This window comes from Monodon monoceros, unplaced genomic scaffold, assembly GCF_005190385.1.
Source record: "Monodon monoceros isolate NGI ecotype Baffin Bay Population unplaced genomic scaffold, NGI_Narwhal_1 Super_Scaffold_2, whole genome shotgun sequence".
NCBI lineage: Eukaryota > Metazoa > Chordata > Mammalia > Artiodactyla > Monodontidae > Monodon > Monodon monoceros.
This window is the reverse complement of record NW_021703776.1, coordinates 48,920,988-48,940,223: the sequence shown is the minus strand read 5'-3', so window position 1 is coordinate 48,940,223 and position 19,236 is coordinate 48,920,988. Positions and strand designations below refer to the sequence as shown.

Genomic DNA, 19,236 nt, shown 5'->3' with positions numbered 1-19,236 from the left:
GAGATTACTACATTTATATGCCAATAAAATGAACAACCTAGAAGAAATGTATAAAGTCCTAGAAACATACCACATAAGAGATTACTCCAATTATATGCCAATAAAACGAACAACCTAGAAGAAATATATAAATTCCTAGAAACATACCATCTCCCAAGACTGAATCAGGAAGAAATGAAAAAACATGGACAGACTGATTACCAGTAATAAAATTGAATCAGTAATTAAAAAAACCCTCACAACAAAAGCCCAGGACCAGATGGCTTCACAGGTGACTTCTATCAAACATTTAGAGAAGAGTTAATGCCTATCTTTCTCAAACTCTTCCAAAAACTTGATGAGGAAGGAGTGCTTCTGAATTATGAGGCTAGCATCACCCTGATAACAAATCAGGCAGATACCACAACAAAAGAAAAACTACAGGCCCATATTACCAAGGAACATAGATGCAAAAATCCTCAACAAAATATTAGCAAAGCAAATCCACTAATATATTGAAAGGATCATACACCATGATCAAGTGGGATTTATCCCAGTGATGAAAGAATGGTTCAATATCTGTAAATCAATCAATGTGATAGACCACATTAACAAATTTAAGAATAAAAATGATATGATCAACTCAATACATTCAGAAAAAGCTTTAGACAATCGATTTATGATAAAAACTCTCAACATAGTGGGTATAGAGGGAACATACCTCAACATAATAAAAGCCATATATGACAAACCTACAGTCAACATCATACTCAGTAATGAAAAGCTGAAAACATTTCCTCTAAGATCAGGAACAAGACAAGGATGCCCACTCTTGCTACTTTTATTCAACATAGTATTGGAAGTCCTAGTGACAGCAGTTAGACAAGAAAAAGAAATAAAATTCATCCAAATTGGATAGGAAGAAGTAAAACTGTCCTTGTTTGCAGATAACATAATACTACATATAGAAGATCCTAAAATGCCACCAAAAAACTGTTAGAACTAATAAATGAATTCAGTAAAGTTGCAGGATATAAAATTAATATACAGAAATCTGTTGTGTTTCTATACACTAACAATGAACTATCAGAAAGAGAAATTAGGAAAACAATCCCATTTACAATTGCATCAAAAATAATAAATACCTAGGAATAAATCTGAGGTAAAAGACCTGTACACTGGAAACTATATGACACTGATAAAACAAAAACAGATGGAAAGATATATTGTGGTCATGTATTGAAAGAATTAATATTTTTAAAATAACCATACTACCCAAGGCAATATACAGATTCAATGCAATCCCTATCAAAATACCAATGGCATTTTCCACAAAACTAGAACAAATAATTCTAAAATTTGTGTGGAACCATGAAAGACCCTGAATAGCCAAAACAATCTTGAGAAAGAAGAACAAACCTGGAGGTATCATGCTCCCTGATTTCAAACTATACTACAAAGCTACAGTAATCAAAACAGTATGGTACTGGCAAAGAAATAGACATATAGATGAATGGAACAGAGAGAACCCAGAGAAGAACCCATGCTTATATGGCCAATTAATCTACAACAAAGGAAACAAGAATATACAATGGGGAAAAGATAGCCTCTTCAATAAATGGCGTTGGGAAAACTGGACAGCTCCATGCAAAAGAATAAAATTGGACTACTTTCTCACACAACATATAAAAATAAATTTGAAATGTTTTAAAGACTTATATGAAAGACCTGAAACCATAAAACTCCTAGAAGAAAACATAGGCAATACTCTGTTTGACCTCAGTCTTAGTAATATTTTTTTGGATATGCCTCCTCAGGCAAGTGCAACAAAAGCAAAAATAAACAAATGAGAATCAAATTAAAACACTTTTGTACAGTGAAGGAAACCATCAATAAAACAAAAAGTCTGCCTACTAAATACAAGAAGATATTTGCAAATGACATATATGATAAGGGGTTAATATCCAAAATATACAAAGAACTCATACAACTCAATATCAAAAAACAAGCAACCCAAATAAAAAATAGCAGAGGACCTTAAAAGACATTTTCCCAAAGACATACAGATGGCTAACAGACATATGAAAAGATGCTCAACATCACTAATAATCAGGCAAATGCAAATCAAAGCCACAATGAGATAACACCTCACACCAATTAGGACAGTTATTATGAAGAAGAAATAACAAGTGTTGAAGAGGATGTGGAGAAAAGGGAACCCTTGTACACTACTGCTGGGAATGTAAATTGGTACACACACTGTGGAAAACAGTATGGAAGTTCCTTAAAAAATTAAAAATAGAACTACCATATTATCTAGCAATTCCATTTCTGGGTATTTTCCCAAAGAAAACAAAAACACTAATTTGAAAAGATAATCACCCCTATGTTCATTGCAGCATTATATTCAATAGCCAAGACATGGAAGCAACCTAAGTGTCCATCAATAGATAAATGTATAAAGATGATATGGTATGTACATACATACACCTACGCACAATGGACTATTACTCAGCCACAAAAATGAATGAAATCTTGCCATTTGGGACAACATGGATAGACCTAGAGGGTACTATGCTAAGTGAAATAAGTCAGAGAAGGACAAATGCCATATGATTTCACTTACATGTGGAATCTATAAAACAAAACAAATGAACAAAAATAAGAAAACAGAAACAGAGTCATATATGCAGAGAACAAATGGGTGTTGCCATATGGGAGAGGGGTGGGAGGATGAGTGAAATAGGTTAGGAAGATTAAGAGGTACAAACTTCCAGTTACAAAATAAATGTGTTGGGCATGAAATGCATAGTACGGGGAATATAGTCAATAATAATATCAATAGTAATATCTTTGCTGACTAGATTTACAGTGGTGATCATTTTGTAATGTATAGAAATATTGAATCACTATGTTGTGTACCAGGAACTAATTATACTTCAAAAACAAACTAATAGAAAAAGAGATAAGATTTCTGGTTACCAGAGGAGATGGGTAAAGTGGCTTGAAGGTGGTCAAAAGGTACAAACTTCCAGTTATAAGATAAATAAGTACTAGGGATGTGATGTACAACATGATTAATATAATTAACATTGTTGTATGTTATATATGAAAGATGTTTAGAGAGTAAATCCTGAGAGTTTTCATCACAAGGAAAAAATATTGTTTTCTTTTTCTTTTATTTTGTATCTACATGAGATGATGGATGTCACTAAACTCATTGTGCTCATTATTTCATGACGCATGTAAGTCAAATCATTACGCTGTATACCTTAAACTTATATGACATATAAGATATGTCAGTTATATCTTAATAAACTGGAAGAAAGAAATTAAAAAGTCAGAAAAATAATCAGGGAGAAGGCTAAATATGGGTAGAAGAGGAAAGAAGGTGAAGCCATGGAGTAAAGTTAGTGCCTAAAATAACTTTTCAATTCTATATACTTGACTAGAATTGGCCTGAAAATTTCGTTCTGAGCTTCTTAGCAACCCCATAAAAAATGGAAACATAATTTGTTACATGATTGGTCAAACCCACATATATTTATGAACTGTAGGGTTAACTGTAGGGTTTGTTAGCTTTACTAAAGGAAGTTGAGGAGCAGGCCTTTAATCTAAACTGTATTTCCCCCAAATCTTTGTATTACCTTGTTCCTTACTTTGGGGGAAATCAGACGTAAACCCAGGATTTTTAGGAAGAAATAAGAAAGCTGTTATAATTTCAAGTACTTCCTGTAGTAGTCTGTCTTCATCTCTGTCACTGTCTGTCTCTGTCTGTCTGTCTGTCTGTCTCTTATACATATAATTTGACATTAATATCTGAGAAGTTATCAGGGAATTTTATTTTCTGGCAACTCCTTAGAGTAGATGGTGGAAGGGATCTTTGATTAATGTAAAGTACATCTTTAAATTTTCATTATATGTTCTTTCTGAAGATGCTCCTAACGCCTTGGGGGATTTCATCAATAAAAGTGCCTCTAGTTTTCCACTGCATGCATCTTTTATGGAATGTTATGACTCCTTCCTCAACTAATATAAAGCAGACTCTGTCACAGCAATGAACAGTCTAGGCTTAAAATATTTTTAGGTTTAAAATATTATTTTTGGAGTATATTTCAATTTTCTAATTGAGAAGTAGATTCCTTCCTAGTCAATAAAATGCTGCTATAGAGAGTAATAATACTATAAATAACAGATATTGTACTTACCCAGATTTTTCTTGCCAAGTTCTTCTACACAAACGAGGGAAAAACCATGTATTTCAGTGCAGGAAACAAACATCTGTGTTCTTCTTCCTACTGTGTTAGAGAAAAATACTTTTTTCACTCCAGCTTTTATGACAGTTTCTCCTCTGCTTCCACTTCAATCTGAACTCTAATCGGCTCAGAAAGGACAGTGTTTCTCAGTAATGGGTGTGCCGAAACTGGAAGGTGGGGGAGGAGGAAGCCTGCAGAATTGATTTCAGTTTCGCTTTCCTAGATATGACTTTTCTCTCTGAAATGATTTTTTTTTGGTAAGCCATTATTCTTCCACCTTCTGGTGTGATTGGTTAGAAGCCAAAGGTTTAAAATCTGTTCTTTGCTTGAGAGTTTTGAGGGCTGCAGAGAGCCCAGAACTTGGGTAGGGAAGAGCTTATATTGGCATTTCACTGGCTTTCCTGGGTGGACTGTCCATCCATCTGTTTTCCTAAAGATAATGTAAAGGAATGGCTTTCGGGGACTTTTTGGAGCTCCCTATAAATGCTAAATTCCTCTGGGTTAGTTCTGCAGGGCAGACCAGGGTGGGACCCCTAGTGGCCACATTGCAGGGATTTTCTTTTCTAATGTCAGCCTCAGGGACAGGCACAGAACAGCCTGAGTGAGAGTGAAGAAAATAGTGAGCATTTAAAAAATTGATATCAAGTGTTAAAATTTATTGTGTGTGCTCAGTTAGCATTTGGTTTCCACATTCCACTGTTGATTCACACTGGCTTCATATGTTTTATAAACATTTATTGGGCACATACTATGTACCAGGTACTGTTCCAAGTGCTTTATATTAATTTATTTACTCTTCACAACAATCCTCTGAGGTAGATGCTATTATTATTTCCATTTTACAGCTAAAGAAACTGAGGTGCAGAGACGTTAAATAATCTCTCTCTCTCCCCCTACCTCCCTCCTTCTCTTTCTCCAATATGTACTACTGGTTCTGTTTCTCTGGAGAACCCTAATACAAACAGGTTATAAAAATTAACTTCTCTGCTGTCTCAGAGCAGTCTTATTCCCCTAGCTTATCTCATTGCTCACATTCCCTGTGTGAGGCCAGGTTCCAGATCTTCAGCATGAGCAGCCTTTCTCTTCTATCCTGTGTTGCCCTCCTCACGCTGCCTCTCTGACCACCCAGACAGTGCTTTTCCATTTCTTTATTAGACTATTTCCCCCTTAAGGAGGGGAATTTTAACCTAGTTGTCCCCTCCCTTGAAACTGTAATACTACAGATATGCTGTATATCTGTTTATGTATATCTGTGCTTTACACATAAAAAAGAGCATTATATGCCATTAGGGAATTGCAACTTAAAACAATGAGATACCGGGCTTCCCTGGTGGCGCAGTGGTTGAGAGTCCGCCTGCCGATTCAGGGAACACGGGTTCGTGCCCCGGTCCGGGAAGATCCCACATGCTGCGGAGCAGCTGGGCCCGTGAGCCATGGCCGCTGAGCCTGCGCGTCCGGAGCCTGTGCTCCGCAACGGGAGAGGTCACAGCAGTGAGAGGCCCACGTACCGCAAAAAAACAATGAGATACCAATACACACCCATCAGAATGGCCAAAATCCAGAACACTGACTCCACCAAGGGCTGGTGAGGATATGGAGCAACAGAAACTCTCATTTATTGCTGGGGGGAAATGCAAAATGGTACAGCCACTTTCGAAGACAGTTTGGTGGTTTCTTACAAAACTAAACCTACTCTTACCGTATGATCTGGTAATCACACTCCTTGATATTTACCCAAAGGAGTTGAAAATTTATGTCCACACCAAAAACCTGCACACAGAAGCTTATAGCAGCTTTATTCATAAATGCCAAAGCTTGGAAGCAACTAAGATGTCCTTCAGTAGGTGAATGGATAAATAAACTGGTATATCCAGACAATGGAATCTTTATTCAGTGCCGAAAAGAATTGAGCTGTCAAGCCATAAAAAGATGTGGAGGAATATTAAATGCATATTGCTTAGTGAAAGAAGTCAATCTGAAAAGGCTACATACTATATGATTCCAACTATATGATATTCTGGGAAAGGCAAAACTTTGGAGATAGCAAAAGGATCAGTGGTTGCCAGGAGTTAGGGAGGAGGTAAGAATGAACTGGTGGGGCATAGAGGATTTTTAAGACAATGAAATTATTCTATATGACACTATAATGGTGGATGCCATTATATATGTATTTGCCAAAACCCATAGAAGATACAACACCAAGGGTGAACTATAATGTGAACTATGGAGTTTGGGTGATGATGTGTTAGTGTAGGTTCATCAATTGTAACAAATGTGCTACTCTGGTGAGGGATGTTGACAGTGAGGGAGATTAACTTTGAACACTCTGAAAATATATACCCTCTCCCCCAGAGGGTATATGGGAAATCTCTGTACCTTCCTCTCAATTTTGCTATGAACTTAAAACTGCTCTAAAAAAATAAAGTCTATTTTAAAGAAAGGTTTTTTGTTTTTTTTTTTTTGCTTCCAAGAACAAATTTTTACTCCCTTGGAGGTGATAGTGTCCCAGTTGAGAATGCATGATCTAGACTTGCATATATTGTTTGCCTGGATTCCTCATTACTTCACCCACCATGTTGGTTCAGTCCTGCTATTGCATACGAACTTCTTGGGCCAACTGTTTCCTGAAACGGTCCTATGGAAAGGGGAAACCAGTTATGCCTTTCCACCTGAGGGGATGGATTCTGCTGGTGAATTCTGATGTTGCCTAGCTCCCCCCCTCCTCCTGTGCTCTAGGATCTCAGTCTGGTTCTTCACCCATCAGCCCTCTCCTTCAAGTAAGCCTCTGAATAATCCTGGGATGTGGGCTGTCTCACTAGAGGACACATCCTATATTTGAGAGGAATTCTCTGGTGAAGATCAGGGGAAGTTCCTTCTCTTTTCCAGGCCTTCTTTTAAACTCTTTTATTTAAATTATTTCAATAATCCAAAGAGTGAGGATCCCTTTCTTAAGAGAAGAGTGTTCAAAGTTAAGCTCCCTGGATACTATCTGATCAATGTTTCTCTTTCAACTCATTTGGGGGTCCTTATGCTCTAATAAAATTATTATAATGTAGAAAGCACAGAAAAATGTGTCATGATCTAGAAACACTCTGTAGAATATCTCATGCTTTCATTCCATTCTCCTTCTTTTTTATAAAATTTCTCCTAGGAACAGAACCAGCAAAAGTTTTACATTCGATCATGTTCCTCTTTCTCTCAGATGAAGGAAGTATTGCCACATTATAATACCAAGAAGCCTCTTAGTCCATGAGACAGGATTTTTGCAAGTGTCCGGAGCACATTTCCCTTGTTGTTATTGATTCAGAGTAATTAGGACTGAGTCTTTTTTTTTTTTGGTTGTTATTATTGTTCATTTTTAAGAAAGTAATATTTACAGTATATTTTTCTAGTTAAAAAGCTAATATGTGTTCAATTAAAAACATCAGAAACAACTAGAAAAAAGAAGAAAAACAAGCTCTACCTGAATCCCATCCCCCATTCATTGTTATGAACATTTTTGGTATACAATCTCTCGGTCCTTTATAGATAATCTCTCAGATAAATATTTGCCCAATAGTAGAAGCATATGCCTTATACTGTTTTGTTCTTCTACTTAGCAAAATATAGCTTCTGTTTCCCCACATCATGAAATAGACTTTTATGGCATAATTTTTTGGGAAAATTTTAAATACAAACAAAGTAAACAGGACAGCATAATGAATCCCCATGTAGTCATCACTCAGCTTCAAAGCTATTAGCTTTCTGCTATTCTCTCTTTTTTACATTCTGCTACTCTTGAGGTAAAACTGGAGTGCACATATATTAAATGTAAAATTTTGACAAACCACCCCAATCTAGATATAGGACATTTCTGTTACCCCATGTCCCTTCTCAGTTACTCCTAACCCCCTCCAGAGGAAACCACTCTGCTGATTTTTTTTTTTTTCACCATAGATTAGCTTTACCTGATCCAAGTGTTGATATACTGGAATCATATAGAATATACTCTTCTGTGACTGGCTTCTTTTATTCAACATAATGTCATTGAGATTGGTCTAAATGTTGCATGTATCCATAGTTTGTTTCTTTTTATTGCTGAATAGTATTCTGTTTTATTAACATACCACACTTATCTAATGTCCTTAAATAGACATTTGAGTTATTTCCATTTTTGGCAATCACACAGAAAGCTGTTATGACTATTTCTGTACAAGTCTTGTGCAGACATATATCTTCATTTCTCTTAGGTAAATAACCTTGGCAAGGAATTGCTGGATCAAATAGGTGCGTGTTTAACTTTATGAAAAACTGTTAAGCCTTTGTCCAACTGGTACCAGAAGCAATACTCTTTAAGGCATGGTGAGTCTTTGTATCAGGCGACTCTATCAGTCAAACTGAAATAAGGAACTGGTGTAATCTCACCTGGCAAATTTAGGAATAAAGAAATAATGATACTTGGCACATCCATATCAAAAGTCTAAGGCTGCCAGACATCACAATTTTACCCCACGACACCTGTGAGTACAAGGGCTTTAGTTTAATTGGTACCCATAATATCTGGCCTGATGTTAGAACTGTCTAATATGTTCTCACCATCTTAGGAGTGGTCAGATGTGGCACTCATTAGTCAATGTTTATATTTTTACAATAGCTGTAATGAACATCATTTCAGGACTTCCAAGATGAGCCAGCAAAGCGAATCTGCTTTATACATATTGAGCAGGCAGATGGAAATTTAATACAATTGGTTGAAAGAACAAAGTAAAGTGACATTATAAGGGTCACATATGGATATTGTATCCTACTAGGTAGTTCTTGCTCCTTTGCACACAATGGATATCTTTTAAATAACTGCAGACCACATGGATATTTCCTATTAACTCTCTAACTATTACTAATTTTTTCTTTCTGGATGGACTTATAAATTGTATGCCATGACTCATTTGAATGCTACTTTCCACTTTTCTAAGACTGTAAGAACAAATTGAATCTTCCTGTGGCTATTTATACCCAATACACATCTTCAGTCTTTTGGACACATGAAGCTCCTTGAAGAGCTGACTCCATTCAGGAACTGGCTTATATCCTATGAGCAATGGATAACGCATTGCCACCTGTCCACCTGGAAGGCCCAATTTTCCCACAGGGACTAGGCATGTTTGGACAACAGAGTCTCTATTCCATAAAATGTTAAAAAAAAAAATTGGCTAAACTCAGAGCATATAGGTATGCTTTATTTACTGAAGGGTTACTCAGCTTTAAGCAGAGACCTTTGATCTTTGATGTCTGTTAAAAAATTTCTTCCTGGGAATTCCCTGGAGGTCCAGTGGTTAGGACTTGGTGCTTTCACTGCCGGGACCTGGGTTCCGTCTCTGGTCAGGGAACTAAGATCCCGCAAGCCATGTGGTGCAGCCAAAAAAAATTTTTTTCTTGCCTCTTGTTACATATCTCTTTGCTAAGAGTCTTTTTGGTAACTTAAAATACTACTTACATGATTTAAAATTCCACATTGGGCGTGCATTTCTTATTATAGGTATTTCCAAACTAATATACCAGTTAACCCTTCAGAGTGATACCAAGCTTACTGTAAGTTTTTCTCTAATCCAGTCTCTTTGTTTATCTAGTCATGTGTTTTGCAGAAACATTGGAAGTATTGTTAATATTGGAAAATAGAATGATTGTTCCCTAAAGGATTTGCTGATCCAAAGGGCCTGTATTTATCCATCCTTCAGGAAGTGTTGTAACATGGCTTCACAGTGCTCAGTAGAAGCCAACCATGTTTAAAGATATTCTGGCTCTTAGATAACTCATGCATATTTGATATTCAGGAATGATATTTATTTTCTCAAATAAAAATGAAAAAATAAAAATTTAAATGGTTTGAAGAAACATTCTGGGGTATATTTGTTTTTTCATTTTATACTTAATTTAGGTATGAGTAATGAACTAAAAAAACCCTATGGGTTTGTTTTTTGTTTTTTCATCCAGTTGTTCATTTCCCTGTTTCCAATGTGATAATTAGTTTTCCAACTACTTGGAAAATATTGTTTTTATTTAAAATCATATAAACTGATGTACTGCAACATATCTACATGTGAAGATGAGTATTGGAAAAGGGGTAAACAATACAGTTTGAGAAAACTAATGTTGTATGTTTAGGGGAAAGGGCTTGAACTAGAGTGTCAGTGAATAACTTTCTTTAACCAAAGACTGACATGGAGTGACAAGGACAGCTATTATTTAAATTCAAGAAGGCCTCAGCAAACTTGGTAAAACACACCCATCTTAGATCAATAAAGCAATATTCATTTAGTGCTTCATAAAAATAAATTGCCTTTCATGACTGAATAAACAAAATGTGGTATATCCATATAATGGAATTTGTTTGACAGTAAAAAGAAATGAAATCATGATAATACAACATGGGTGAACCTTGAAAACATTATGCGAAGTGAAAGAAGCCATTTACAAATAAACACATATTGTGTGATTCCATTTACATGAAGTGTCCAAAATAAGCAACTCCATAGAGAAAGAGAGTAGATTAGTGGTTGCCAGGGGCTGGAGGATGGGGTAAATGGTGATTGACTGCTAATGGGTACAGGAATTCTTCTGGGGTGATGAGAGTGTTCTAAGATTGATTGTGCACAACTCTGTGGATACACCAAAAACCACTGAATTGTATAACTTTATGGTATGTGAATTATCTCAATAAATTTGTCTCCTAATAAGAACCTACCAAGTGCCAGATATGTAACTTATGCTAGCCAATTTAATCCTCATCAGACACCTGCAAACAAAGTTTATTATCATTTGACAAATGAGAAAACAGGGTTCTAACTTACCTGTGTACGCTCACTTTATGGATGACTGGCACAGGTGGGCTTGCATTGTAAGCCTATTTTCTAAGTATAAGCTTCTTCCACTGGCTGTCTTGGTTCACCCTGTTTCAGAGTTCTATACTCCAGGTCCTCAGTGAGCTCGACTCACAGGGTCTCTGCGTTATCCTCTGCCGTTTGAACTGCTCTGGTTGTCCTAGGCAAACGGACTTTCCTCTGGAGATGCTCTTATCATTCTCCACAGACTTGCTCTGCCCAGGTCCGAGGCACTATCTTCTCTTAGCCAGAGTCTTCTCTCGGTAAGCTACCCACCGGCTCCAATGGGCGCCCCAAAGACTGTAAAGAGAAGCTCTAGGTTTTCTCTCCTGTTTGAGCCAGTGATTGCAGCAATTGCCCCCGAGCTCAGCATTCTACAAAAAACAGCATATGAAGGACTTCCGGCTTACCGGCTATTATTATACTTGCCCAGAGACATTGTACGTGCGTACGCGCATGTGCCCGTGTGTAACATGGAGATGGTGGCAGGGCTTGTCTTTGTGCCATCTCACAGGGGAACAGGTTCCTTCTTGCTTTCTCCTTTATTGTTTCAATTCTCCGAGGAATTCTATCCAGGGTGATGAAATAGGGTGACTGACATCCGTTCTCCGCAAGGCTGTCTTTTTTTTTGCGGTATGCAGGCCTCTCACTGTTGTGGCCTCTCCCGTTGCGGAGCACAGGCTCCGGACGCGCAGGCTCAGCGGCCGTGGCTCACGGGCCCAGCCGCTCCGCAGCATGTGGGATCTTCCCGGGCCGGGGCACGAACCCGTGTCCCCTACATCGGCAGGCGGAGTCTCAACCACTGCGTCACCAGGGAAGCCCAAGCCTGTCTTTTTATCTCTACCTTATCTCAAAGGTTCCCCCATTATTCAAAGATGAAGACCCTTTATAACATTAAAAAATTTCTCAGCTGCCACTCCTATGATGGGAGCTGAGAAGATATATAATGATCTGAAGCTACTATACATTTGGTAACCCGTTCAGATGAATTTTGTACTCTGTCAATTACATGAGCAATTTATGTGGTCTCTGATCTATGTTCGGTTTGGAGCTATGTATTTAATTCAAGGTGAGAATGATTTGAGCAAAAAGGTTATAATGCTTTGACATAACTCCTTGGCCCATCAGTGTCTTCAACCTTTTTTTCAGTGATGGTTTCTTAATATTTATATAGAACTTTAATATAGTTCACTGTTCTGAGGCTTACCAAGTCCTTTCATGAACATTATCTGATCAGATTTATGTTCTGGAGTGTTGGCATATTTTTTAACATGAGGGACCTTTATGTTTGGCAAGAAGCTGCATAGTGTAAGTAAAGGGGGAGGAGTTGTGATCAGGAAAACTATGTCATAATTAAATTATGTGTCCTCTCAGCCAACCTGTTTTCCCATTCATTGTGCGTATAGGGGAATTGGACCAGAACCAGTGCTGTTCGTTGTTTTGTTTCTTCAAAAGAAATGCACATGAAACTTCTGTGTCTAAATGGGTAAAGGTGGAACTGCTCTGGTTGGAACTGGGGGAAGAATTACACTTTACCTTCTTTATTCTGTTCTGGGAAAATTTTGAACCCTAGAGGTCTCCTTATGAGTACTTACTTTCAGGATCCATTCCCTAAGGACTTTTACTTTCTCCATTTGCGGGGTGAGAAGGAAGGATCAAACTAGCAGCTTTCAGGGTGAGAACCAGTGCCCACCCCCATCTTCAGGAGGCTGGGCCTTGGCAGCATGCAGGTAGTCATACCTCCAGGGAAGGATGCTCAAAGTCCTGGCTGGAGCTCAGCAGGCTTATGCCCGGCTCTAATGTTCTTCGGGCCTGAAACTACAAACCTAGCTACTTTCATTTTCTGGAACTATATTTAACTACATTAAAATTATGTAATTTTTCTCATAGTCTCTGTACAAGCTAATTGTGAAGGAAAGCCTTAAATAAAATGTTGATTAAACTTTGGAGGGTTTCATCTTTAACTAGATGTAAACTTTTGATATCATCTTGAGTTACATAGGACAGAAGTTTGCATAGCTGCATGTGGTCACAATTTTCTACACAGTTTCATATGCTTGAATTCCTGATCTTCTGAACTACATTTTACTTAGGTCTTCTAGCTTCATCTCCAGAGCCTTCCACCATCAGAAACATTCTGCACCTTGCTTGCTGGAAGATTTCTTTTTCTGAAGAACTCTGCAGTCAGCACAAGTGGCATCTGGCGATATGTATATGAAAGCACTGAGATTTCTCATTCCTTTTAGAACGATTTTGCTAGAAATGGCTTATGTACACTTGGAAGTATATTCATTTCCAAAGTTCTGCTTTAGTTTTTAGAATTAGATTTTAAAGATAGCTTTCAAAGAAAGTTGATGAAACAGATATATTTAATGATTAGAAACTTACCAGAGCTTTTCTGAAAACTTCTACTTTTCATATCAGCAACTTGAAATAGTTCTTCAAGAGGTTCTTTAATCTCCAGCAGTTAGATGAGTTGCATTTTCTTGTGAATTTTCAGGAGTCACATCCCAGAAAGCATCTATGAGGAAGTAGATATGTGAGAAGAATAGACCTGGTCATTTCCTAGTTTTACCTGAGGGTATATTTGTTGAGAATCTACTACATTAAAAAAAAAAAAAGATATCACAGCAAAATTAAAATGTAGTTGATTGGACTGTTGCTTAGAAATTGTTTACAGGACAGATTTTCCCCTTAACTTTCTACTATAAAAATTTTCGAACATAGAAGATTTAAAAGAACATCCTTCAGCTAGATGGCATCTCTTCCTATATTCCTAAATACTGATACTTTTAATAAAAAAAATAAACATTCAAAATATGTTGCAGGCATACTTTCTCTTTCTCTTCTCCCACATTCTACATTCAATGTGGAGAAAATCCTATAGGTTGCTTCAAAACAAGCATCTGATTACCAGCTACCACTTCCCACCAGCTGGTCCAAGTCCCCATGTCTCTCTCCTGAATTATAGGAGTGGCTGTCTCACGAGTTTCCCTTTTGCTGTTATTGATCCCTTTGGGAGCTTCTCAAAATAGCAGCTAGAGTGATCCTTTCAAATGTAAATAACATACCAATATTCGGTTCACTCCTTCCAGTGGCTTTCCGTTTGACTTGGAGTGAAAGCTGAGCTCCTTATTAGGAACTACAAGGCCTCATATGACCTGGCACCCTGTTACCCCTCTGATATAACATCTTAGTTTTATTTTTCCTCTCTCTAAATCTGGTACAGCTCCCTGGCTGCCTTGTTGCTCCTCACATGTGGCACCTGCTCCTGCTTCCAGCACTATACTTGTTTCCTCTCCCTGGAATGTCCTTAGACACCTGCAGGGTTCACTCCTTCACTTCCTTCAGGTCTTTTATCAAGTGCCACCTTCTCACGGAGGCACTGCTCTGCCAGCCTACTGAAAACTATCCCAACTCCCAAGGTCTCCTACCCCTCATCTGGCTTTTAAAAAAATCTAGTTAAGACTTACCACAATCAACTATTCCATTCCATATATTTTAACGTGTTTGCCTTGTTTATTTTCTGCCCCACCCATTATTCTGTGTGATTCATGAGGACAAACATTTTTGTGTGTTTTGTTCACTTATTTCACAGTGCTTAACACATAGTAGCTTCTTAACAAAAATTTGTCGAATAAATAACATATTTTCTTAGAGTAGTAAAAAATAATGAATTTTTGAAAACCCTTGAGTTAGCAGTGTCTGTGGGTCAAGGGATTTTGCTCATTTCACTAGGTCAATTATTTTATGTGGCCTGAATCCCAGACTGAAATCTGGGGAACTTTCTTTTCTGTGCTACCTGTTAGGCCAGAACTAACTCTAGCTTCAATCATCTAGTCACAAAAGATTGAAACAAAGCTACAGTAATCAAGACTGTATGGTACTGGCCCCAAAACACAAATATAGGTCAATGGAACAGGATAGAAAGCCCAGAGATAAACCCACACACATATGGTCACCTTACCTTTGACAAAGAAGGCAAGAATATGCAATGGAGAAAAGACAGCTTCTTCAATAAGTGGAGCTGGGAAAACTGGACAGCTACATATAAAAGAATGAAATTAGAACAGTTCCTAATACCATACACAAAAATACTCAAAATTGATTAAAGACTTAAATGTAAGTCTAGACACTATAAAACTCTTAGAGGAAAACATAGGCAGAACACTCTGTGACATAAATCACAGCAAGATCTTTCTTGACCCACCTCCTAGAGTAATGGAAATAAAAATCAAAAATAACAAATGGAACCTAATGAAACTTAAAAGCTTTTGTACAGCAAAGGAAATCATAAAAAAGACAGAAAGACAACCCTCAGAATGGGAGAAAATATTTGCAAATGAAGCAACTGACAAAGGATTAATCTCCAAAATATACAAGCAGCACATGCAGCTCAGTATGAAAAAAAACAAACAACCCAATCCAAAAATAGGTGGAAAACCTAAATACACATTTCTCCAAAGAAGACATACAGATGGCCAACAAACACATGAAAAGATGCTGAACATCGCTGATCATTAGAGAAATGCAAATCAAAACCACAGTGAGGTATCATCTCATACTGGTCAGAATGGCCATCATCAAGAAACATACAAACAATAAATGCTGGAGAGGGTGAGGAGATAAGGGAACCCTCCTGCACTGTTGGTAGGAATGTAAATTGATACAGCCACTATGGAGAACAGTATGGAGGTTCCTTAAAAAACTAAAAATAAAACCATTGTATGACCCAGCAATCCCACTCCTGGGCATATACCCTGAGAAAACCATAATTCAAAAAGAGACATGTACCACAATGTTCATTGCAGCACTATTTACAATAGCCAGGATGTGGAAGCAACCTAAGTGTCCATCAACAGATGAATGGATAAAGAAGATGTGGCACATATATACAAAGGAATATTACTCAGCCATAAAAAGGAACGAAATTGAGTTATTTTTAACGAGGTGGTTGGACCTAGAGTTTGTCATACAGAGTGAAGTAAGTCAGAAAGAGAAAAACAAATACCATATGCTAACGCACATATATGGAATCTATAAAAACGGTACGGATGAACCCAGTGGCAGGGCAGGAATAAAGATGCAGGCTTATTGAATGGACTTGAGGACACGGGTGGAAGGGGAAGCTGGGATGAAACGAGAGGGTGGCATTGACATATATACACTACCAAATGTAAAATGGATTGCTAGTGGGAAGCAGCCGCATAGCACAGGGAGATCAGCTCCGTGCTTTGTGACGACCTACAGGGGTGGATTAGGGAGGATGGGAGGAAGGCTCAAGAGGGAGGGGATATGGGGATATATGTATACTTATAGCTGATTCACTTTGTTGTACAACAAAAACTAACACAACATTGTAAAGCAAATATACTCCAATAAAGATATAAAAAAAAAGGAAAAATAAGTTTTTATCAAAAGGAAAAGAAAATGAATATATTTCCTCCCCCAGTCCTTCTAGGTACCCCAGTTCCATAATAGCCCATATCAGTTTTCTGCTCTGTCATTCTCCGTCCCCAAATGAAGCCATTTGTCATACCAGGTTTTCCCCGGCATGGGTTCCTTTTTCCTCTAGGTCCTCAGCACCTCTGCTGTTTTAATCTCCTGCCTCTGCTCTGGGAAGCTGATCTCCAGGTGAGGGGCCTGCCCCTTTCCACTGACACACTCTGTTTAGGTCTGATGCAATACCTTCTCTTAGCCAGAGTCTTCTTTCAGTAATTTAACCATCCCCCTCTCTCTGCATATCCTAAAGACTGAGAGGACAGACTCCAGATATTCTCTTTTGGTTTAACCAGTGACTACAAAATTCCAATAGGGCCCAACCTTCTGGAAATGAAGCAGCGCATCAAGAATTTCCCTCTGCAGTCTGCCCCTTATTCTTACAGCTCTTTGGCCTCATACCACCAGTGACTGTGTGCTGTGTCTAACGTAGGGGATGTTGCAAAGGGAACTTTGTGCCATCTGACAGGTGACAGTTTTCTGTTACTTCCTTTTGTTCTGATTCTGCCAATAGATACCAGGGAAATAGAAATATTCTTCTCAAATAAGGTCACTGACATTTATTCCTCAAGTATGGAGTCTTTTCTTCTGTTAAATGGAAACATCAGGAATACCTGGTCTCAATATTATATACTAAACTTCAATAATATCCTTGGACTGATTATAATGTCAAGAGTTGCTCAACTCGCCTCTCCCCACATGATAGCTGTTGTGAACATATAAAGATTTGAACGTATTCTATCGGTAATGCTTTTTAAAATATATTTATTTATTTATTTATTTATTTTTGACTGTGTTGGGTCTTTGCTGCTGTGCGTGGGCTTCTCATTGCAGTGGCTTCTCTTGTTGTGGAGCACGGGCTCTTGGTGCACGGGCTTCAATAGGTGTGGCACGTGGGCTCAGTAGTTGTGGCTCGCGGGCTCTAGAGCACAGGCTCAGTAGTTGTGGCGCATGGGCTTAGTTGCTCCACGGCATGTGGGATCTTCCCGGACCAGGAATCGAACTCATGTCCCCTGAATTGGCAGGAGATTCTTAACCACTGCACTGCCAGGGAAGTCCTATCAGGAATGCTTTTAAACTAGTTTATACTTTATTAATTTTAAGAGCATATGTATATATATTATTGGAGATAAATAAAGATTAAAATGACTGGGTTGGACAAATTTTGAGAATGCCTTGATATAACTCTTGGCTTCCTAAGGGCCCTCATCTTCCTGTTTTGAAATAATCACGAACACAAATCTTCTTATTAGTAGTAACTAATTATTGGCAAAGGAGCTATAGGATGCCATTCTCAAGTGACTCCTCCAGTTTTCTCTCTTGAGGTATTAAACAAGAAGTAACAAATCAGCAGAGCTCTTAGGGACAAGTACTCTTAGGGGTAAGTCCACCCACCCTCATCTCAGGGGCGTCCTCAGTAGCACCCCAGATATCCATGCCCTGAGGAGTTGTTCTGCTCCACAGGACTTAGAGCTGATAGTGGGGAGAGACAATTCAGAATCCTGGCTCTTGCCCAGGAAGGCTACACACACACTCCTCTGATGGTCTGATGAACTGAAACCACACATAAGCCAAGTTAGGTTTTATTTTCCTGAGGATAAGTTTTTATTTTAATTTTTAAACCAGATTGCTGTATGACATGGATGTTAAGGAAGCACTTACATTGAAAAATAGCCTCTGGAGGACGTTATCTTTGATTACATGTAAAACTTCTAGTAACATCTCAAGTTCTGGAAGACAGAATTTTGCATAATTGCACACAACCACAGGTTCCTTTACAATCTTTTATGCTTAACTTCCTGAACTTCTTTGCATTGTTTCTGTATCGTTTTTCCCACTGCCCTACATGACCAGAAACACTCTCGCCACCTTATGTATATACTTAATGATCCATTTCTTTGCAGAAGAGCATTTACAAAGTTAGCTTCAGTTAGATATACTGATATGTATTTAACCCATTGAAATTTCTAATTACTTTCATTAGTTTTACAAGTAATTGGCTTATGCACAAACACGTTTTATTATAAAAAGAAGTACAGCTGGAGTTTATGAAAATAGCTGTCTCCTCATAAGCATAAAAAATAAAAGCGTAATGATTCAGAAACTTACCCGGATTTTTCTGAAAACTTCCTCTTCTTATGTCGGAAACTTGAAATAGTTGGTTTTTAATCTTTGCTTTCTTATTCCTCTTCTAATGGGTAGGAGATGTATGATTGTAAGGATCCTTTTTAAAAAATAAGCCTTTAAGTTGTGAAGTTTTCTGGTCTCCTGATGCCCTGCCCCTGTGCTGATGCAGAATGAGGAAGTAGAAATGCGAACAGTTTCAGTTTTGCTTCAGAATGTATTTATCTAGGTTTATAAAATATTAAATATATTTATAATATATGTAAATATATTTTAATGGCTATAAAATATTAACAGATTAACATCACAAAAAATTACCAATAAAGTTGAACCATTGCTGAGAAACTATTCACCAGAGTTTCAAGTTATAAGAGTTAAGAAATCAAGGTGAAAAAACACCTATAGAAAAAAACACTGGGAAAATATTAAAAACTCAGTGTGATCCAAGTGCCTGTTATGGACTGAATTGCGCCCCGCCCCCAAATTCACATGTTGAAGCCCTAACCCTTGGTATCTCAGAA

At 37.8% G+C, this 19,236-nt stretch overlaps 1 protein-coding gene across 3 annotated transcripts in view; it reads right to left on the bottom strand.

The window, feature by feature from the left end:
• The window catches only part of LOC114901708 (sterile alpha motif domain-containing protein 9-like), a 37,433-nt gene extending 18,575 nt beyond the window's left edge, over positions 1–18,858 (bottom strand). For 2 of the 3 annotated variants that reach the window (XM_029233788.1, XM_029233786.1), the window contains exons 1-5: positions 18,701–18,858; positions 18,254–18,321; positions 15,060–15,136; positions 13,481–13,613; positions 4,188–4,277 (exon numbers count right to left, since the gene is read on the bottom strand). The gene's annotated coding sequence lies outside the window, so the exon portion shown is untranslated. The remainder of the gene's footprint in view (positions 1–4,187; positions 4,278–13,480; positions 13,614–15,059; positions 15,137–18,253; positions 18,322–18,700) is intronic. The other variant, XM_029233787.1, reaches the window with a different exon arrangement.
• Between the last annotated feature and the right edge of the window lie 378 nt (positions 18,859–19,236).